Source organism: Pleurodeles waltl, chromosome 7 (genome assembly GCF_031143425.1).
Source record: "Pleurodeles waltl isolate 20211129_DDA chromosome 7, aPleWal1.hap1.20221129, whole genome shotgun sequence".
NCBI classification, from domain to species: domain Eukaryota; kingdom Metazoa; phylum Chordata; class Amphibia; order Caudata; family Salamandridae; genus Pleurodeles; species Pleurodeles waltl.
The window spans coordinates 1,466,364,932-1,466,387,038 of NC_090446.1; the positions used below are offsets into that span (position 1 = coordinate 1,466,364,932).

Genomic DNA, 22,107 nt, shown 5'->3' on the forward strand with positions numbered 1-22,107 from the left:
AAAAATTACCAATGTAGATTGGAAGCAGATGTGGATGCGGAGATTTAGTACTACCAGCAGCAGCATTGTTGCTCTAAAGTATTGGAAGATGAAGTGTATGCTGGATTTGTGAATCCATATCCCATTCACCATGATCAGGGAATGCCTTCCTGAATAAATACACTGTAAACAGCCAGGGATCATAACCCTCTTTTCCTTCCGGAATTCCAAATACACAGAGGTTATTTATCCTTTGGCGAGTCTCCAAATCCTCGATTTTCACCTGGACTACCACCAGCTACAGATCATGATTCCCAATAGGTTTTACGGTGCCCATTCTTCCCTCTTCTGCATTGGCCATCCGCTGCTGGAGCTCGGCCACGTTCATAGTGAGGGCAGTTACCTTGCTTGCTGTTATCGCTGCTAGAGATTGTTGAATTAAAACCATGTCTGCACAAACTTGAGAAAAGTGGTGCTGTGCCTCAGCTCTCTGAGCATGCACCAGTTTGAGTATCACTAACATAGAGGGCTGATGTTCTCTACTTGTATTGGGAGTCTTCAAATTATCTGGGTTTACAACTAGGGAAGAACAGACCAAGGGAACACTACCAAAGGAGTCAAAACTACTTTCTAGTATCAAAGTGATTTGATGATTGGGAGAAATGTCAGCGCCGGGTTCACTCTGGCGCGGTCGGCCCTTGTCACTGGTTGACCTGCAGAGCAGACAGCGGATAGCCGAGAGTTTAAAGACTTGACATCTCTCTTTGAAATAACCCAGTCATGGAGTGGACTCCCTTTAGCACCATTTTTAACTTCACTGCTTGCCACCTTTTGCTTGTGGTGTGGAGTTGCAGATTTACCAAGCAGGTTTGCATCTTTATGCTTCTTGCTGATGCCCCAATTACTCTGAGGGGGCTGTTTGTCACTCCTTGGTTGGGGGGCACCACAGTTTAGACCCAGTAGGCCCTCGTCAGCTATATTTCAGCTGGTAGCAGGGCTGCCAGCTATAGGGGTAGGAGAGGGAGCCGGGGCAACCTAAGTATGCACAGGAAGATCAGAACTCACAGCATGCTGGGTGGGGGATAATGCAGGTGCCATTGCATAAGGAAGTCCATCCCCCTGCAGGCTTTGGGCCCCACCCTCTGTCAAAACATTATGCACTTATCAGTTAAGTTCCTCTGGAGCAGAAGCTGACCCAATGCCTCTTCACCAATATCCACACCAACAGTAATAACCTTTGCTGGTATGAAATAACAATGAGGGGTAAAGAGGAAGTGGATAGAGAAAAAGAGAGACTGCCTTGTTGGGATCGCTTCACCTCTGCACTTACACCCAATTCATCTTTTCTTTCCGTATGTATTGGTGTCAGTTACCTGTAGGGTAAAAATATAACAATATGCATTTATTGCTTCTAAACTTCAAAATTATATACACATTCTAGCTACTCTCTTTAGAACAGTAAGTGTACTGGGTTGATAGAGAATTAAATATTGAGACCTCTGATTGAATTAGGAAATAGTCTTTGCCATTCAAATGTTCCTGTAGTTGTAGAAAAAATTATTTTCTACGTTGTTGGTTAAATATTCTCCTAGTTTAGCAATAACACACACATATATATATATATATATATATATATATATATATATATATATATATATACACACGAGTGAGACAGAGACACTACTCTCTCTGTACTGTTCACAAGTCTAGTCGAGACGCTGATTCCTGGGGCTTCCTGACTGGAAAAAACCCAAAAGAACGAAGCGCTGAGGAGAGACACTATTCGACGTCTTGAAAATTTCAGTTGAAGTGCAGCTTCCTTCCCTCTGAGCGCACGCAAAGAAGACTCTGCATGCTGGTCGCGCTCAGAGCTAGACCGCTAACCTTTCTTTTTGTAATCGCCATCTTGGAAACTCGCATCGGTGAAAGTAGGTAACGAACGGATGAACGCTCTCAATAGTTGTTTTCTGGATGGCCTGAGAGGCTACTTTCAGTGTGGTTACTTTCGGGTTCTTGCAATTTTCAGGCCCCTTGTTACATTTGGGATTTGAATGCTTGCTCATGCAGTCTGGTTCCTGACACCCTCAAGATCGCCCTCAGCCCCCGCATTCTGAGTCACAGCGATGGCTGGGGACTCCAAAACCGGGTTATCCACAGCTCCAGATGTCTGAGAGTCTGCCTAGGATGCACTGTCATGTGAGGAGTGTGTAGGAGATTCAGCACATCAACCTCAGATATGACGGCTGTGAGGAGGTGGTGGTTGTGTTGGGGGAGGTGCACTATGTGGCTTGTTGGCTGCCTGCTGGAAATAAGCAATCCTCAGAAGGGAAGTAGGAGGTACAGTGGTGGCTGGACCTGATTTAGTCTTCAGTATTTTGACCAGTGGCCCAACAATGCCCCCCCATCCATGTCCTCCTCCAAGACCTGCTCATCCTCTTCCTCCTCATTCTCGTCTTGTTGAGAAGTGTTGGTCACTGATATTGCTGCTTGGAGGAGGATCAGTTTATCTCTTTGGATTGCCTGCCACTCTCCAATAGTGGGCGGTTCAGTTTCATCAAACAACTTACTGTCCCCAGCACCTGTAAGATAGAGGTTGCGACGTATTAAGTATTTGCCATAGTATTATCATGTGCTACAACACAACAGATTGAACTATTCTTCTTTGCATCTGTCTCAAGTTCCACATTTGATCTGGTTTGTATAAACCTACATGTGACAGCTCAGACTGTAGCATTGAGGTGTTCAATTAAGATGTGAAATGCAAAATCACACTCACCAACTCCAGCCATACATCTGTGTGGTATTGATATGCCCCGAGATGTCAGCTGCTCAATGTAGCTCCTTGATTTTATGGCGGAAGACATGATCCTTGATCCAGCAGCTTCAAAAGGAAGAGACATCTTAATTATTGTTCAGAATGCATAATAAGTGAACATGTAAAATAAACATAGATATTACTGATTATGTTGGGTACATATCACACACAAACATTAGATGCTTAGAAAAAGTGGCTTTATCTGCTTAATTACTTCCAGAATGAATCAATAATTGTGAACACCTTGGCAAATAATAGCTTACAGCACTATATGGCACTCTTATTTGACATGGTGATGGTAGTGTGTCTGACTGCTGCATGAGAAGGTCTCCCTAATCCCTGGATGAGGTATTGTGGATGACTGAGGTACTCCTGACAAACATATCCGTATTACAATACAAAGGATGATGTGTATTATTTTATATGTATGTGTCATAATAATATAGACTTTCAACACAGTGCTACTCCTCTTTAGATGAGACCATATAAGCAATTAGACACATAATTTAATGTTGAGTCATACTTTCATTAGCCAACATGTTATGAAGTAGTATACTCTTATCAACCATATGTGAGCATATGGAAATGGACGACAAGAGGGATATTTGACACACACCATCTACTTCTAACATGTCATCCAATAAATTACACTATGAGTGTTATATAAAGTTATATGTAAGTGACCTTACCTGGGGTCCACCATCTGCCCAGTGTGTGCTGCCTGGCCATTGGTCACACCTGTACATGGAGCAGAGGTTACTGTACTATGTGTTGTCCTCTCCTACATCACAGGACCTAAAAGGCAATAAGTATAATTTCATTATCATTCTAGTTGAAACATGCAAAAACCAACATATACTACTTAAGATTACATGTGTGAAACAAATAATAGAGTTTAATAAAAAAAAATATCTATAGGTTGTCTGATAATAACGTAGTACATGGAACCCACTTCTGGGCATAGTTACGTACCAGTCTGTGCAGTTGCTAGTGGTTGATCTGCCCCATGATGTTGGCTTCTTGCAAGTGCAGGAAACTGCTCCAGTGGGTGGATTTACACTGGCTGTATGTCGAAATTAAATGCAGATGCTGACAGAGCAATACAACAAATGATGATTGTGTACAACTTTTAACATAGTTACTTAATTACATTTACAATGCAACTCTGATGTTTACAAATCGATGCATAGTTTCATGTGCCAGTTACAAAACTTCATTGAAGTCACCAGCATAGATGGTCAACTTTTTCTGAAGAAGAAATTGAGAGTTAAAATTTGCAGTATTTAGGATTCTTGTATTGTGATAGACCAGAGGATACACACAAGAGAAGAATTCACCATAAACATATAATGACCGCCATAGTCACAATTGCACTTCATAGAAAACATTTTTTATAGTAAAGTTATTTGTCTCAATTTACAAAGAGACTTTGCAGTTGTGGTGTAATCTCTGCACTGCAGTTTCTCATTGTGGAGATTCTGCCATGAGTGTGGAGCTTCTGCCACGACTGTGGAGGCTCTTTGTGAATTGGGCTCATTGTTTAACCACCACATCTTACCTGACACTACAATAAGGTCAGCAGTCACAGGCAGCCCATGCAGCAGGTGGGGGTACATACTGGAAAGGCCCTCCTTGTCAAGTGGTGTGAGACTGAGACAGGTTGCAGTTTGGCCACCAGGGAGAGCTCTGGCCACCTTTATCCTGGTGAACTTCTCCTTCACCCATCTCCTCTCATCCCAAGGCTATAAAACTCTATTGAGGGAAACGGGAGATATGAATTTCAAAATCACTGTATTTTTCAAATTGTTATAAGCAGTTTAGCAGTTAGTTGCCAACTGGGTAGTATGGCTACTTCTCCTTACTTAGATGGGCTTCAATAGGTCGAGGTTCAGTCACAGAGACCACTCAGGTCCAGAGAGACAGTCATCTATCAGGTCCAGTAGTCTTAGAGTCCTCAGTGCATTATTCTCCTTTACCGCAGTCCAGCAAAGAAGTGTTCCTGATGCTGGGGATGCAGGATGCTGATGATGCTGAAGAGATGCAGTGATTGTTCCTGAGGTCACCCAGGTAAGCAAAAGGTATCCACAAGTGTCAGGGGTCATCTCCAGCCCCAGGACTGGAGTTCCTGGATTGCAGGGTAGTCCAGCACAGGCCCAGTCATTACTGTCCAACTGGTCTCCCAGTTACAGCAGTCTCATCAGTTCCTTGCAGGTAAGTAAATCCTTTTCTTTGGGGGACCAGAGTCGACTTTAACCTCAGATACGGATGCCCAGTGGACTGGATGGTTTTGTTGGTGCTCTGTGTTTAACTATTGCATTGACGAATGGGAAGCATTTATGAATAACAAGAATAGGGCACCTTCTCCGAGACCATATATCGAATGTTGCAAGTATACCAACCATTGGATATTTGTTCACTATGCATACCTATAAGAAGTCAAACTACACTCCTGGTGTTTTTTCCACAGTCTTTGGGCCACTAACGGATGGTTCTCTTACTAAATACCTATAGGAGACTTTTATCTCTTCTTAGGTGTTGTGACCTATGATTTGTGGATTCATTCCAGCTCTCCGTTGGGCATTATTTGCATGAGCATTATATAATGGGTGTTTTCCTTCTTCTATCCTGATGATGAGTGTGTACAAAAAACACTAGAGCATCGAAACATTGACACTATAATAATATACTGTGTGTATGTAATTTAGGGGGCTGAAACCCTATATCAGAGTCTCGATTGAACAACTGTGCATCCTCCACAGTCACTATTAATGTAGATATTGTATAGCACTCGTCCGCTTTTCACTCACTTATCTCACACTCACTGCTCCGTTGCGTCATTTGGGAAACACTGATTCAATTGAACATGATGTTAGAAATAGATGAGTTGGTCTTTCTATGATTATAAATAATTTGTATTTGAATAAAATTTTATGTATTCTAGTAAAAAAACACTCCCCAGATGGTTATTCACTGACGTTCTTTGGAAGCTGAGGTTTACACTTCCCCCTTCAGGGACCATTCTTTCCTTTATCATTACACAAAGGAGCTGGCAGATGAAAATGTGATTGTCATTTGCTTCATTGTTGTGGTAGACTCTTTGAAGCTGGGCCTTCTGTGGCCACAGCTCGGTAGTCATCCAGCTGGAGGAGGTCGCACCTCCTCCCTCCAAATTCTCTTTGTAGTATATCTATATCTATATATATATATATTTAGCTTCCCAGTATGTTTAATGTAAATATTTAAGGCCATGGCACTTTTGTAACACAATAATTTACCTTTACTATTTTGACAAATAGTGAAGCAACAAGAGATTCTAGAGGGCGATGAACAGCCTGGCAAGCTTTTACCTTTGATTAGATCAATGACTTTGTGTCCATTAGTAGGTTTAATGCGCATAAAGCGTAAATGGAGAGATTTAGTTGTGGATGCAATCTCCTTTGGCGAGGTTGGCAATAGGAGGCTGTTTTTGCTTGTTTTTTAATGTTAGAAATGGGGCCTTTGGTTGGCAGTCAGGTTACCCCCTGTCCAAGAAAGGACCCTAACTCTAGTCAGGGTAAGTCACACACAGTCCAAATTATCCTGTGCCCACCCTCTGGTAGCTTGGCACTGATCAGTCAGGCTTAACTTAGAAGGCAATGTGTAAAGTATTTGTGCAATAAATCATACAACAACACAATATAGCACCACAAAAATACACCACACAGTGTTTAGAAAAATAGATAATATTTATCTGATAAGATGTAGGTCAAAACGATTAAAATGCAATAAGTATACATTGAAATATTACTGTAAAAGTAATATAAAGTGTCTTAGAATTGAAATATTACTGTAAAATCAATAAAAAGTGTCTTAAGTTCTCCTAGAAACAACAAGTGTCTCTTGCAGGGCAAAGTACCTGGTTTGCATTGAACAATCCTCACAAGGGACCGCAGAGGAGGAGCTGCGTGGAAAACGGTAGGTGTGCGTCGGTTTCGCCCCTTCGCACAAGGACTTGCGTCATTATTTTCCATGCGTCGATTTCCGGCACGCGGACTTGGATCTTCTTCGGGTTGCGGGGTTTTCGGATGCCCCGGGACGATGCGTGGATTCCTGGGCTTGTAGAGCGAGGTCACAGGTACTGCGTCGATTCCGGTGGGCAATGAGTAGAAATTTCTCCCACACGACAGGCGCTGCGTCGATTACTCTCAGGAAGTCGGTCTGCGTCGTTCTGAGTCTGCTTGAGTCGATCCAGTAGGGCCGTGCGTCAAAGTTCCGGTTACGTCGCTGCGTCAATCTTCTGTCGCGAAGTCGTGCTGCGTCATTCCAGTCTCGCGTGCAGTGAATTGTTCACCGCGAGCAGGCTGTGCGTCGTTTTTGGCAGGCGGTGCGTAGAATTTTCGCTGCACGGGGATTTCAGCTGCAGGAGAGAAGTCTTTTTGGTCCTGAGACTTCAGGGAACAGGAGGCAAGCTCTATCCAAGCCCTTGGAGAGCGCTTCTGCAGCACAGCAAGAGAGCAGAAAGACAGCAGGGCAACAGCAAGGCACCAGTCTTTCTCAGAAAGCAGTCAGGTGAGTCCTTTCGGCAGCCAGGCAGTTCTTCTTGGCAGGATGCAGGTTCTGGTTCAGGTTTCTTCTCCAGGAAGTGTCTGTGAGGTAGAGTGTCTACCCCAAGAGGTGTCTGAGTTGGTAGGGGAAGAGGCCCTGTTTTTATACCCAAATGTGCCTTTGAAGTGGGGGAGACTTCAAAGAGTGGCTTAGAAGTGCACCAGGTCCCCTTTTCAGTTCAATCCTGTTTGCCAGGGTCCCAGTAGGGGGTGTGGCAGTCCTTTGTGTGTATCCTGTGTTTGGGGTGTGTCTGAGTGAATGCACAAGGAGCTGTCAACTAAACCCAGCCAGACGTGGATTGTATGGCACAGAAAGATTTAAGTGCAGAGAAATGCTCACTTTCTAGAAGTAGCATTTCTAAAATAGTAATATAAAATCCAACTTCACCATTAAGCAGGATTTTGTATCACCATTCTGGCCATACTAAATATGACCTGGCTACTCTTTTCAAATCAGGATCTACCACTCAAACAGTATATGAGGGTAGCCCCAATGCTATCCTATGCAAGGAGCAGGCCTCACAGTAGTGTAAAAACGAATTTAGGAGTTTTCCACTACTAGGACATACAGAACACACATGTTCATGTCCTGCCTTTTATCTACATAGCACCCTGCCCTATGGGCTACCTAGGGCTTACGTTAGGGGTGACATATGTAGAAAAAGGGGAGTTTAAGGTTTGGCAAGTACTTTTAAATGCCAACGCAGAGGCAGGCCTGAGACACTGTTAGGAGGCTACTTATGTTGGTGGCACAACCAGTGCTGCAGCTCACTCATAGCTTTTAATTTACAGGCCCTGGGCACATGTAGTGCACTTGAGTAGGGACTTACAAGTAAATTAAATAAGCCAATTGGGTATGAGCCAATGTCACCATGTTTTAAGGAGAGAGCATATGCACTTCAGCACTGGTTAACAGTGGTAAAGTGTTCAGAGTCCTAAAGCCAGCAAAAAAGAGGTCAGAAAAAGAGAAGGAGGAAGGCAAAAAGTCTGGGGATGACCCTGCAGAAAGGCCACTTCCAACATTTAATAACTAGGATGAAAGGCTTTTTGAATAAATGTGTTGCTATGGAATCATAGAGGTTCATTCCTAACTGTGTTGTATACTTGTTGAAGTAAGGGCAGGGCTACAACATCCAGTGACTATTATGAAGATCTCTTAATTGGTTATATAGCATAAGATATTTTGTATTGCCCTTGACGTCACTTTTTATCATTGAGGTTGAACATTCTTCGACTGTTTTCTGAGGCACGTTTTTTATAGTTCTTACTCTACTCTGAGCTAATCACCAGACTTCCCTCTGTGCATCTAAAACTCTTAAGCTTTGTTGTTTTGTATGAGACTACCGTGTCTACAGACCCTTTTAACTGCTGGTGGAATTGCATTATGGAGACTGACATTTTCAAGAGGAGGGACGCACTGAATTTAGCTTGAAAAGAATTTAAGATTACAGTTTTCTGGGTCAAATAGATATGTTTGTGATAGGGCCTGTTGCTGGCCTGGTTACCATTGGCAGATTGATTAAAATTAATGACCTGGTGGTCACTTCATGTACTAGATCTATTCCAGTGATTAGTCCTTTTTATTGGAAACCGTAGCATTGAGGGTGTGCCCTGTTTTGTGGTTGGGCTGATGACCTGTTGATGGAACTCAAATACTTTTGGGATTAGTCAGTGGGAATGATTATTTACAAGGTTCTATAAATTACCTTTAGAGCACTGCATCAAACTCGCTCTCTCTACCTACAGAGACGATTCAAGAAATATGCCTCTAACAGGGCACTTCATTCCTCCAATCAGGGTCTCATCTGCATCCTGAAGATATACAAGGAAAGACTAGGAGCACAACCCTGGCCTGGCAGCCAACAGATGGAACTCTCTGCCAAAAGGTTTGAGAGACCTACAGACTGAGAAGACTTTTAAGTCTGCATTGAAAACACATCTGTTTAGGGAACTCTGAGAACAGCCAACACAACTAGCACCAAACGGGAGCATTTTGAGACCCAGCTTGCATCACTCCCAAAAATAACCCAAACATGAAAACAACGCATGCGGTCTTATCAGTACAATCAACTGCAGCATCATGTTACTTTCTGTAAGTCTCTAAGAAGAAGGAAAAACGGAAAAACTCTGCTTTAAGGACAAAAAACTCTCACCCACCATAGAGTGATATGCTTCATCATTGGGATCCTCCTCACACTACTAACAAGTGCGTTATGGTTGTGGGCTATGACTCTCACAAGGCTGGAAAGGAGCTCTTGGATGAAACCTATGGGGATATCTCTCTGTGAACTGTTTGATGTAGATGAGGGTGAGCAGCATGTAATGAAAGACAGTGAGAAGGTGATTTAGAAATGCTTCTCGGTAGACAGTATCCGAGCTTTAATGAGTGTCAGAGGTGCACACTAAAACAGAAGAAAAACAGGGATTTGACTTTACCCTGTATGTGATAATGGGGTCAACATGTTTCCTTCACTCCTACTGACCCTACAAAGAAGTGTATGGCATTTTGAGGGACCTATATTATTAGCCTTATCACTCTGCAGGTAAAGTGATATAAACAAATATAAACAAGGGTACAACCGCTGGTCCACAATGAATGTAGCTTGACCAATGTTGCCAACATCTGCATCATTCAATTATGTCAGCCTCAACTCGCCATTAAACCAGTCTGTCGGGAGAGAGGAGCTAGTGTCAGTAGGAATGGCAGATATAGGTTTTTAGTTTGGGTTATTGTGTTTTTTAAGTAATTTGTATTTTGTGTTATGGATCAAAAATCTTGTGTGAGTATGGAATATTGATTGTGTACATAACAGTTTTAGTGTGGAGCGCCTTGCATAAAATGTTTTAGATTGTAGTGGAAAACATAAATGTTACTCTTTTTGTGGCCAACATCTTCTCTTTTAGACCTGGCATCCTTGGCGTGGTCTCCCCTAACTTTTTCCCTCTTCTTCCCAGGTTGTTGCTATGTGCTGGACTCTGTTTTTGCTGTTTTTGTTACTCTGGGCACTTTACCACTGCTGACGAGTGCTAAAGTGCAAGTGCTCCCTAGGTGAAATTGTATGTGTAATAGGTTTTTCTATAATTGGCATATTTGTTTTACTAGTAAGTCCCTAGTAAAGTGCACTAGAGGTGCCCAGGGCCTTTAAATCCAATGCTACTAGTGGGCCTGCAGCACTGGTTGTGCCACCCAAATGAGTAGCCCTGTAAACATGGCACAGACATGCCACTCCAGTGTCAGTGTGTGCAGTTTTCAACTGCCAATTTGACTTGGCAAGTGTACCCACTTGCCAGGCCCAAACCTTCGCTTTTTATACATGTAAGGCACCCCTAAGGTATGCCCTAGGTAGCCCCATGTACAGGGTGCAGAGTATGCTAAAGGTGGGACATGTACTGATGTGTTTTACATGTCCTAACACTAAAATACTGCCAAATGTGGTTTTCACTGTTGCAAGGCCTATCTCTCTCATAGGTTAACATGGGGGCTGTCTTTAAATATCCTTAAAGTGCAGTTTCCCTTTGAGAGCAGATAGAGATATGGAGTTTGGGGTCTCTCAACTCACAATTTAAAAATACATATTTTAGTGAAGGTTGGCATTTTCTTGCATAAACCATTCTGTGACTCTGCATGCTTGTGTATTCCCTGTCTGGGTCAGACTGACAGTTGAGCTCCTTGTGAATCACCTCTAGATAGTGACACAAAAGGAGCTGGGGTGTAGCCTGTATATCCTGATGAGCCTTCTGAGCTAGAGTGGAGGGAGGAGTGGTCACTTACACCTGAATGGGCTGTGCCTGCCCTCACATAATGCAGTCTCCAACCCCCTGGTGTGTGTCTGGGGCCAGGCCTGGGCACGGAAGGATCTTGTGAACAACAGAGACTTTCCTTTGAAGTTTGCCTACTTCAAAGGCAGAAAGGGGTATAAGTAGTGGACCCAAAACCCCAGATTTTCAGATAATTTCTGGAACCAAGAGGAACCTCTGCCTAGGAGAAGAGCTGAAGAGAAGTGCTGCCCGTGCCTGTGACTGTGCTTTGTTGGGCTATCCTGCAGCTGCTGCTTCTGCCTGTGAAAGGGGACAAAGACTGGACTTTGCGGTATGTTCCTGCTTGAGAAGAATCTCCAAGGGCTTGGATTGAGCTTGCCTCCTGTTTTGAAGTCTTTGGGCAATCAAAGACGTCCTCTGCCAGCACTTGAACTCTCTGCTGAAACTCCTGCCAAGTGGTGCCCTATCCAGTCCCTGGGACCTTGAAAGGTTAAGCTGGTAGAAAAAGGACGGAAATCCACGCACAGGAAACTGTGAGGGGAAAATTTAGACGCATCACATGCAACGCGGCTGAAAAACGACACGCCACCCGCTCTACAGCTGAAATCGACGCCCCACCTGCATCGCGGCTGGGAGATCGATGCATTGTGGCTGGAGAACAACTCAACACCTGCTTGCGGCTGCTGAAAATTACGCAAATCCCACTTAGCGTGGTTTTCCAGCACCATGCGACCGGATTTCTCACGCAGCGTCACTGGGTGTCAAAGTCATTGTGAATCTGCACGGAGCCGAAAATCGACGCATGGCTCTCTTGTGAGGGAGAAAAACGATAGATCGCCTACCCGACCGGAGAAGAAACAACGCACAGCCTGACTTGCGAGTAAGGAATCAACGAATCACTGACTTTTCCGACGCACACTCGCCTGTGTGGCTTTATTTTTGACGCAAACCAGGTACTTTGTGTAAAATCAACGTTTTCATTGTTTTCTATGGAGTAAGATTCTTTTTACTTTGAAAATTCATCTCTTGACTTGTGTATGTTGGATGTTTGTCATTTTGATCTTGTTTGATTTAGATAAATATTACTAGTTTTTCTAAACTGGTGTGGTGTCCATTTTTGATTGTTTTCACTGTATTACTGTGTGTGCTGGTACAAATACTTTACACATTGCCTTTGAGATAAGCCTGACTACTTGTGCCAAGCTACCAAGGGGGTAAGCAGGGGTTATCTAAGTGTGTATCTCCATTGCCCTGACTAGAGTGAGGGTCCCTGCTTGGACAGAGTGCAAACTGACTGCCAACCAGAGACCCCATTTCTAACATTCTCCAAATTGATTTAGATTGGAGTGGGAATAGTAAATTTCGCTCCTTTAGTGCCCAATATCTTTCCCAAATTGGTTTAGATTGTCATAGGAGCAGTAATTGTCACCCCTTTAGTGTCCAACACCTTCCCCAAATTGGTATAAACAGGAGTGGGAATAGTAATAGTCCATCGCATTCTTCAAAATGGTTTGTGCTGGAGTGAGAATAAGTAAATGTCATCCCTTTAGTGACCAACGACTTCCCCAACTTGATATAAATTGGAGTAGGAATAGTAAATGACACCCCTTTAGTGTTCAGCACTTTCCCCAAATTGGTTTAGATTGAAGTGGGAATAGTAAATATCTTCCCTTTAATGTCCAACAGTTTCTTTAAAATGGTTTACATTGGAGTGTTATTATTTAATATAATCATTTTAGTTTGAAATACTTTTAAATGGTATTACTATGTAGCAGGAGTATTTTATGTTATTTAATTAGACAACCATTGCTCCCACAGGTCAAGCCAGTTCATTCGAGGCCATCCCTTCCTCAGATGTAGAGTATGTGGGAGAAGTGGGTTCCAGGAATACTACACACCCTGTGGTAAATGTTTCCGAGGAGGTACTTCGACATCGCCTGTGCAATAAATAAGACAACTGTACAAATATAACAGGAGTGCAGACAATGGATAGGAGCAAAGAACAAACCAAGAACAAACTACGGACAACCAATTAGCTGTAAATTTGTCATCCAAGAGTTTAAATACTAATCACATCCACATACTGAATAAAGGTCTGTCTTTTTGTCCGACAGCCAGTTTGGACATAGTGCAAACCAAGATTGAACTTCTTAAATTCACCTTCTTTGCAGGGAAGGAAATATGTAGGCCACCAACATCAGTTCTACATAAAATGAGTGATTTCAGTGTACAGGAATTTTAATTCATTATTCTACTGGCCAATCTAGAAGAAAATGGATATTCATTAAACTTAAAAAGCGGCAACAGTGATATGTTGGTTGCACATCTCTATTTATCTACCTGCTACTATCACAATGGTGCTCAGCACACTACCAAACATCCGTTACCAGGATGTCAATGTTTTGAGCAGGGAAATCCCTACCAAAAACAAATAGAAAAAAAAAGGTAGCGAATAACTCCTAACAATTGTAATAAGTAATCAATAAATAGCACTTCCAGTACAGATTGTAATAACACACACAATAGTGTAAACAGTAGTTACTGCACAAGATACCAAGAAAGATTCAAACAATTATGACAGATGGACTTGATTTTTTTACTACAACATACAATATACAAAGAAACACAGCAATATGTAATTCCTCATAAAATACCATCAAGAATTTGAGCACATTGATGATCTTGGTCACATGAAGGATTCAGCCGACACGTGTTTCACCCTCACCTTAGGACTTCTTCAAGGCATATAGGGCCAGATGTATCAAAAAACGAAATTGCATTTCTTAAATAGCGAATTTTAAGAAATAGCTATTTAAGAAATGCAAAATGGTATGTATGAATTTTGCTATTCGGTAATAGCGATTGCTATTACCGAATTGCAAATAGAGAATCTGACCCCATTTGCACCTATGGGCCTGTTGCAAATGTTTTTGCATTTCCTAAATTGCGAATTCCAGTTAGGAATTCGCAATTTAGGAAATGCAAATCCCAGGGTGTTGTGGGCCTAAGGCCCCCTCTGCTGCACCCCAAAAATATTTTTACGGACATGTGAAGCACACACATGCCTTAGGGGCATGTGTGCGCTACATGTCAATTTTAAAAATGCATTTAAAATGCATTTTTAAAATTTGCACATGGTTACCACCAAACTTTTGTTGGTGGTAATTGCATTTCCTAAATGCCGAATTCGCATTTAGGAAATGCTTGATACATGTGCTTAAGAAATCGCAAATAAGGATTCCTTATTTGCGATTTCCTATTTAGAGAATCGCAATTTGCATTTCTCTAAATGGGGTCGCAATTTTAAGGAATCGCTATTTTAGCGATTCCTTAAAATTGCACTGCGAATGCCTTTCATACATTCTGAAAGGCATTTTTGCATTCGCAAACGGCCGAATTTTGCGATTCGCACAGTTTGCGAATGCAAAATCGCTTGATACATCTGGCCCATAGTCTTTATGAAATCAGTATAAAAAACAACTTCTGTATATCGTATCAGTCTGAAATGGGTCTCTACATTTCCCAAGTCTGTGCCCATTTTCCGGGTTCAGTCCATGATGCCTTCATTATGTCGAACAACTCAATCCCACAACTGATGTCACAACTGTACCCAGAGAGGGCCTGGCTGGTTGGTAAGTTACATATGTCCTGTTTGTGTGTGGGCCATGTCTGCTGAAACAGTTCCGATGAGAGGGACTCATAGTTGCACATATGTTCCATTCCATAACAGTGGACTCTGCATACCCAAACCTTCCGTGGTTGCTGACGCTGGTGAGGAACCCAAATACGCCAGGGGAAGTCCGCTTCAGCGATGCACATGGAAGAATACATTGTGTCATGAAGCAGGCTTTTGGGCTCCTGAAGGCCACATTTAGGTGTCTGGACAAGACAGGTGGAGCCCTTCTCTACTCACCCAAAAAAGTGTGTAAGATCATTGTGGCCTGCTGCATGCTACACAACATTGCCCTGCGGAGGAATATCCCATACATCCCAGATGAGGAGGAGCCAGCAGTGCCACTGGGTGAGAATCCTGAAATACCAAGTGAAGACAACAGTGATGAGGAGGAAGGTGAAGACTTGCAGGCAGATCTCATCAGTCACTACTTTACCTGAGTGTAAGTAGGTGTTGTAATGCTGTATGAGGAACTGTAATTGTCAGGATGTGTGAAGTATGGTGTTTTTCCTACAGATTGTGGATGTTATGCTTTGCAGTATACATCCAAACTTTGCTTGCTAAGTCAGACTTGAACATTTTACTACCTTGATTATCTGCAGGGTTTTTGTCAGTCTCATTGCAATGTATGTGTACTCACTGATGTCTGATATGAGCTTATGGTCATAGGTATAAATTCCCAACCTAAACTCCTTGTTTTGTTTATTATCCAGCTACCTTCACCAGGCCATCCTCATGTGGGCATTTCAGAGTTGTGACATTGGCTAGTATCTGCTGCTGTTCTGACATAGGAAGTGGACATGGATTGATCCAGGTAATGTTGGTGAAAGATTTGGGGTGTATGAGTCCTCTGCAGAAGCAGCTTGGACAGTGTGTAAATGGAAATCTGAAGTGCAGGATACACTGGTTTGATGTGGTGTGTTGGTTCTGTTGTCACATGCATGTGTGTGATCATATGGCCTTGAGACATGTTCTAATGAAGTTCAATCCAGCATTCTCCCTTCACATTGTGTTGACAGTGATCCTGTATGACTTGTTAGTAGCTTTAGATGTGTTTTCTCATTCCAGGCCACGGGGCCTGTGCCACAACACTATCATAGGTTTGCGTAATACCACCAGATGCATGGTCATTGTTATAGGATGCACCCATGATCAGGGACTGTTTTACTACCCTCTGTCTGTGCCATGGCTTATCTTGTGTTGAAAGATCATGTTTTGGTATGTGATGAGGCTCAAGCTGGTACCAACATCCACTAATCTGTTAGCCTACTCTATGGAACAAGGTCTGACAAACCCCTTTCTTCTGTGGTCTGGGGGATGATACCTTGGCATATCAAGCCTGATTCAATATTGTTCAGACATTCTTGACTATGACGGCCCAGACATTTTGACAGCCTATGTGCTGTACAGTGCAATAAAATATTTGGTGTGACCAGACACTTGTATCAGTGTGTTGCTATTAATCTTCAGCATGACACTACCTGTGACATAGCCCTCCTTCTATTACCATCTTGTGTCTTTCTCATGTGCATCACAAGGGCTTACATCTCAACATTTCAACACGTGGAACGGAAGCAAGCAGGCAATGTTTTTCTGATTGGTGAGTTTATTTACATAGGAGCAGGAAATAAAAAAATGATGCTACAGAAAATGAAAGCGAGGGGATCAGTTATGGTGGATGAAATCATATTAGTAGATGCCACAACATTTTGGAGTCCAAAGTTCAGTGTCCTACTACCATGGAAGATGGAACGTGGTTGGAGAACAGTCAATAGCAGAGTAAATAATTGGCACACAAAGTAGTGAAACCAGGAAGAGGTCACTTGCTGGCAGTGGCTGGTGCCTTGCCATCTGCACCACCTGGAGTCTTGGATGGATGTCCCAGTTTGCGGGGTTCTGCTGCTACAGAGACAGGGGTGTCTGAGGTGGGTCCTTCCCCTGACAGGACCTCCCTTCCAGTGGCTGCCACAGGTGTTGAAGGGACTGGTGTTGCTTGGCCAAAGGAAGGGGTGTGGTGTTGCTCACTGTCCCTGTTCGGGGTAATGCTTATCTCCCTGAACACCCTTGATAGGAAGGCCAGGAGGGTGTTGGTGGCTCCTGCTTTTCCAATAACTCACAATGGAAGTCCCTCTGCAGCTGCTTCATTTCCCTGAGTTCGGTAAGCACCTGGCCCATCACACCTTGGGACTGTTGATAGGCTCCCAAGACTTGGCTGATAGTGTCCTGGTCAGTACCCTCCCCAGTGGTCTCATGTTGCTGACCCACAACATCTCTCCCACACACCATAACCCCATGTGCCCTTGCAACAGCTTGCCCCCTGCCACTGGTTCCAGGACCATCATTGTCGGTGGTGTGTTGCTATGACTCAGGATCCTGGATTGGGGGGCAGGAGATGGTAGTCACTGTCCTTGGGACACAGGTAGGGGGGCAAATGGCTGCCTGCGATGTTGATGCAACCGGGCTGGGATGACTCAATGTGGTAACGGGGACACTCACTGGTGTTGTCTGACAAGTTTTCCCTGATGGGCGTAGAGGCAGCCTCTTCAGTGGGCTCGGGGTTCCCAGTGGCAGTGCGACCTGTTGATGTGAGAGATACAATGTTGCAGGTTTTATTGTGACATCTAGCTCTAATAGTTTACAGTGACATTTAGCAAAAGCTGTGTACACATTAGATTTGCAGGTTTTCCTTATGTGACAGGTACACATGGTATCAATTGTATTATACACACACACTGTACTAATGTCATCATCTCAGGTGGGTACAATTCACTAGGGAGTTGCCAAACAAGGTAATTTTGAGTATGATACACTGTTCTGGTTATGTCGAGCGTGCAAGCGGTTTGACCTGTTGTAATCTATTTGTTGGCTTTTAACCACGCCCACCGTACGCCCATCACTATCATTCGTTCATGGGACTGCCTTTCAAAAATCATTTTTTTCATTGGTAAATGCTTTACGTTTGTCCCTCTTTGGGGCAGTTTTGTTACTGCCTTGGACACGGACCCTGTTACATGGATAATTGCACATTTGCTGATACGTTTGACTGCGAGTGACCTTCTTTTTCCTTTTGTGTGTCTCCTTTGCGCTCATGCTCATAGCAGCCATGGCACTTTGAATCAGCTCGCTTATGCCAACTGTTTTGCTTTTAATTTTCAATTCATGTGGCAAGAATAGCCCAGTTAGGAATTTACAACTCTAATGGCTCTAACTCGAGCAAACGTGAGTCCCGTTGTCATTGCAAATGCTTGTTTCTGTAATGGTATAACAGTGCCTCCTGGGAATTGCAGTGCTGTCAATCCCTGTACTATACACTGTGTACACAGATATTGCTCTCCCAAGTGAGCCTAGTTCACATGTGGGATACCAGACCGGGGTCTATGGACACGTGGACACTGGGCTGGTGAGTGGGGTGACAGTGAAGGTAGCCAAAGGTGATCATTGAGCATGCATGACAATACATTTTTGTGAGATATTTTAGTGTTGTGACTTACCCGACTCCACTCTCCCAGGTATTTCTGTCAAGCCGTCAGGATGCAGGATGGCCAAGACCTTCTCCTCCCATGAAGTAACTTTTAAGGGAGGAGGTGGGGGACCACCGCCAGTCTTCTGAACATGCAGCTGGTGCCTCAATGCCTGAGGTCGTTCCACCTCTTCCTGATGTCGTCCCTTGTGCGTGGGGCCTAAAGATTTCACTTTGTCACCTATCCTCTGCCACAATTTCATTTTTCTGGCGAAAGTAATGTGCTGCAGTATTGGCCCAAATAAAAGTGGCTCTACTCTTAGGATTTCATCCAAAATGACTCTTAACTCATCACAGTGAAACAGGGATTTTTCTGGGGCGACATGGTGGTACTAAGGGAAAGGATTGAAATTAACAGCTGACAGCGAGTTTGTGAAGTTGGGAAGTGCAAATGGATGTGCCTAGAAATGAAGTGTGAAGGGTTTGGTATGTGATGTGATAAAAATTACAAGGGTGCTTATTCTAATCCTTTTTGTCTTTTGTATTGTTCCCTCTGGCTTTGGCGTTGTAGATGCAAAGGATTGTGGTGTGTGAAGGGGTGTATTTTATAGTGTGATTTGCATGTGTGTCTGGTGTGGCAATGTGTGTCAGCTGTGTTGTTTTCAAATCCATCCAATGTGGTGTTCTGTATTACTGTGGTGACCAGGAACCGCCGTGGCTGACCTCCATGACTGAACTGCACTGCAACTTTTGACTTGCCTGTGGTTGGCCAATGGCTGTCGGGCCGCCTATTTCCTCAACGGGACTGGCGGTCTAGCGTTTTTGGCTGACTTTTGGCAGTTGTGCCTGTGTGACTCGTAATACGGCGGTCTGTATGACTGCCAACATGGCAATCTTTTGGCAGCCGCCACTATGGTGGTCCAACCGCCACACTCATCATGAGGCCCTGAGTATAAGGCATATGTACTTTTGGGAATGTAATGTTTTTTGCTGGTAGGTTTTCTGTTTTACTTTGCTGGGTCTATGTCTATGAATATGTCCTTTAGCCATTGGGATTTACCATTTCTTTAAGGAAATCACTTTTGGTTTACAATAAACAGACATTTATAACTTTGATTTCCTTTTTTGGGGGGAGGGAGGGTTCCAGGAGTGATTCTTTTTTAAACTCTTTTTCATGTTTTATGGCTCCTAAATACATTGGATTGCTTTGAGAGATCACTATTGGATTTAGTTTTATTTTTGCACTTTTTTGGCACTTGGTGGATAATATTTTCCTGTTTTTGGTGGATCATACTTTTTTACTATGTGAATACAGAGGATGATCTGCATCTACAGAATACTAAGTTTTATTACTTTAATTTGTTTTGGGTGGAAAATGTTATATTTTATTATTTGTCTAATTATTATGTGATTATTATTTGAATATTTGTATTTTATGTGTTTTAATTATTTCACGTAATGGATTGAGTTAGTTATTTTAGCTTTTTGGTTAGTGAGGCTTTGATTTTTTTATATCACTAATGCATATATTATTTTATTATATGTCTTATTTAAGATTGGAATTTTATTTATTGTGTTGACTTATGTAATAAAATATATTTATTATTTATATAAAAATGATTTGTCATGTTAGTTAAGATTATGTTATAGTTTTTTGAGAAATTTGTAAGTTAGTATTTATTTTATCACATGCGTTTGGCTGTTACTGCTAAGTAATCTAGTCCTTTGTTATTTATGAAGAGTTTGACTTTAGATTGTAGCATTCTTTTGATTTGTTTGCTAAGGTTAGGTGCAATGTGGGCTACAGATTGCTCCATTCTTAGTGCTTGATAATTAGTAGTAGCTTTGCTCTTTTTGTAATGTTTCTTTAAATTTACAGAGTGTAGGCTGGGTTCTGCCTAGTGTGAATTTGAAAGCATTATGCCATTGTTCCACTGCGTTGTTTGTTTTTGCTTCCGGTGCCAAGGTGCTATCATAGATATTCTGCCACACTATTTGGAATATGGGTTGATGTCTGTGTATAGAGTGATGCAGTCTGCCAACCCACATATCTTCGAAATAATCCATTAGGGGGAATAGTTTGTGTCATTTTATTGCTAAATAAGGCATTCTGTTAGTTAATTGTAGTGGTTAGCTACCTCTGTGACGGGGACTTAAGCTACTGCTATTGTTTTTTATTCTAAAGGCAAATTGACTGTTTGTATCATATTCTACACTTACTGCAGATTGTCGGCGGTGTCTCCATATGCTTTGATTGAAATGGTAGTAACAGCCTTGTATGGCTGTGTGCTATTAAAGTTTTAAAAATAGTTTAAATCATGGCTTGTTTAAGGTCTATGATTATTTTTTGTGGGTACTAGTTATTTGTTTTATGTTTACCGTGGTTTAAGAGTTTGTTGTAAGTGCTCCTTGTTTATTTGGTAGTAGAGCATTTATAAAAGTGTTTTCATATTCACCATGTATGGTGTCTGAGTGAATAGTTTGGAACATAATTCAGGTTTGACTTAGTTTTAGTTAGTCATCTGCTGTAGAAAATATGAGTACTTGTCTATCGTTGTTAATGTTGTCATATAACAGGAAGGGTTTCTCATTATGTGTAATTTTTAAGTGTTCAGGTATGTCTATATCCTTGTATCTTCTAGGGGCAGGAGGAGTACAACTAGTCTCTTTTTAGTTGATGGAATTCAATGTTTTAAAGAGGCTACAGATAGTAGTTGGCCTGTGATGTGTTCAGGGACTTTAGGGAGTATATAGTTAAAGATTTTTGTTGTGGACTTCTGGAGCTAGTGCTTGTCTCTCTTATAGATTGTAGTACTTCCCTAACTTCTATTTCTGTCACATTTTGGGGGTGGCTGTGTTCTCTTACATTAATTGCAGCATGATCTATTCTAGTGGCCTTCCCATAACATGCATTATAATAATAAGTGGTACATTTACAATTAACATTTTCCATCAATGTACTTTCTTAGTTGTAGGTGTGGCCCATATGAAAATGTAATTGCTTTCCTTTCTTTCCGTCATTGTGTCTGAATGTATGTCATAGTATAAATAATTTTAATTTCAAAATGTTTGAGATTTTTATTTCCATATACAATTATGCAACTACTTTTATAATTTATGCTTACATGTATGTTCTTCTTAAAGGTTTCACATGTTTGCAGCTTTTCCGTTGAGGGCGTTGCAATGTGGAGCAGATGCTTTCTTTTCTGTTGGAAAAAAAGTGCTTCAGTTTCATTTTAAATGTTTATTTGTTGGCAGTTTGTAGAGGTTGACGTAATTAGGTTTTTTCTTTTTAATCTCTTTTGTAGCAAGTTTCTATTTTATAATAATTTAGATATACTTACTTTTTCATGTCTTTTTTCTAGTTTGTGATTGGTGTTTTTTGGCAGGTTAACAGTTTTCAAATTTGTAGTGTTTTCTTTTACTCAGTACACATACAGAGATAGAAGTTGGAGAGTGCTTTGTTTATTATGTACAATTTTCCATTTATAATTTTAATTACAAGTAAGTTTTAGTTACTTTCCAAGGTAGTTTTCGATATGTATTTATTTCCTTTTTATGGGTCTGGTCAGAGAATACAGCAGAGTTTTCTTGACTTGTACTTTTTGTCGTTGTGGAAGTATTCAGCTGATGGAATTTATGTGACTTTCATATTGCTGATTTAATTGTTTTGTGTGATTTTATTGTTTATTTATAGTTTCATTTTATTGATTAGTTTAGTTTTAGTTTGAATTTTTTCATCAGTTATGTCCTTCTATGCTAATATAGGTTTTATTTATAATGCTTAATATGTAGTTTGACAATTTTGAATATTATTTTTATATAAATATTTAGAGTG

The 22,107-nt window shown here is 41.8% G+C and overlaps 1 long non-coding RNA gene across 1 annotated transcript; it reads left to right on the plus strand.

The window, feature by feature from the left end:
* The first annotated feature begins 1,809 nt into the window (after positions 1–1,809).
* Positions 1,810–13,228, plus strand: LOC138246508 (uncharacterized). The gene is made up of 2 exons (XR_011194302.1): positions 1,810–1,907; positions 12,955–13,228. It is a non-coding gene; the product is annotated as an uncharacterized lncRNA (long non-coding RNA).
* The last annotated feature ends 8,879 nt before the right edge of the window (positions 13,229–22,107 follow it).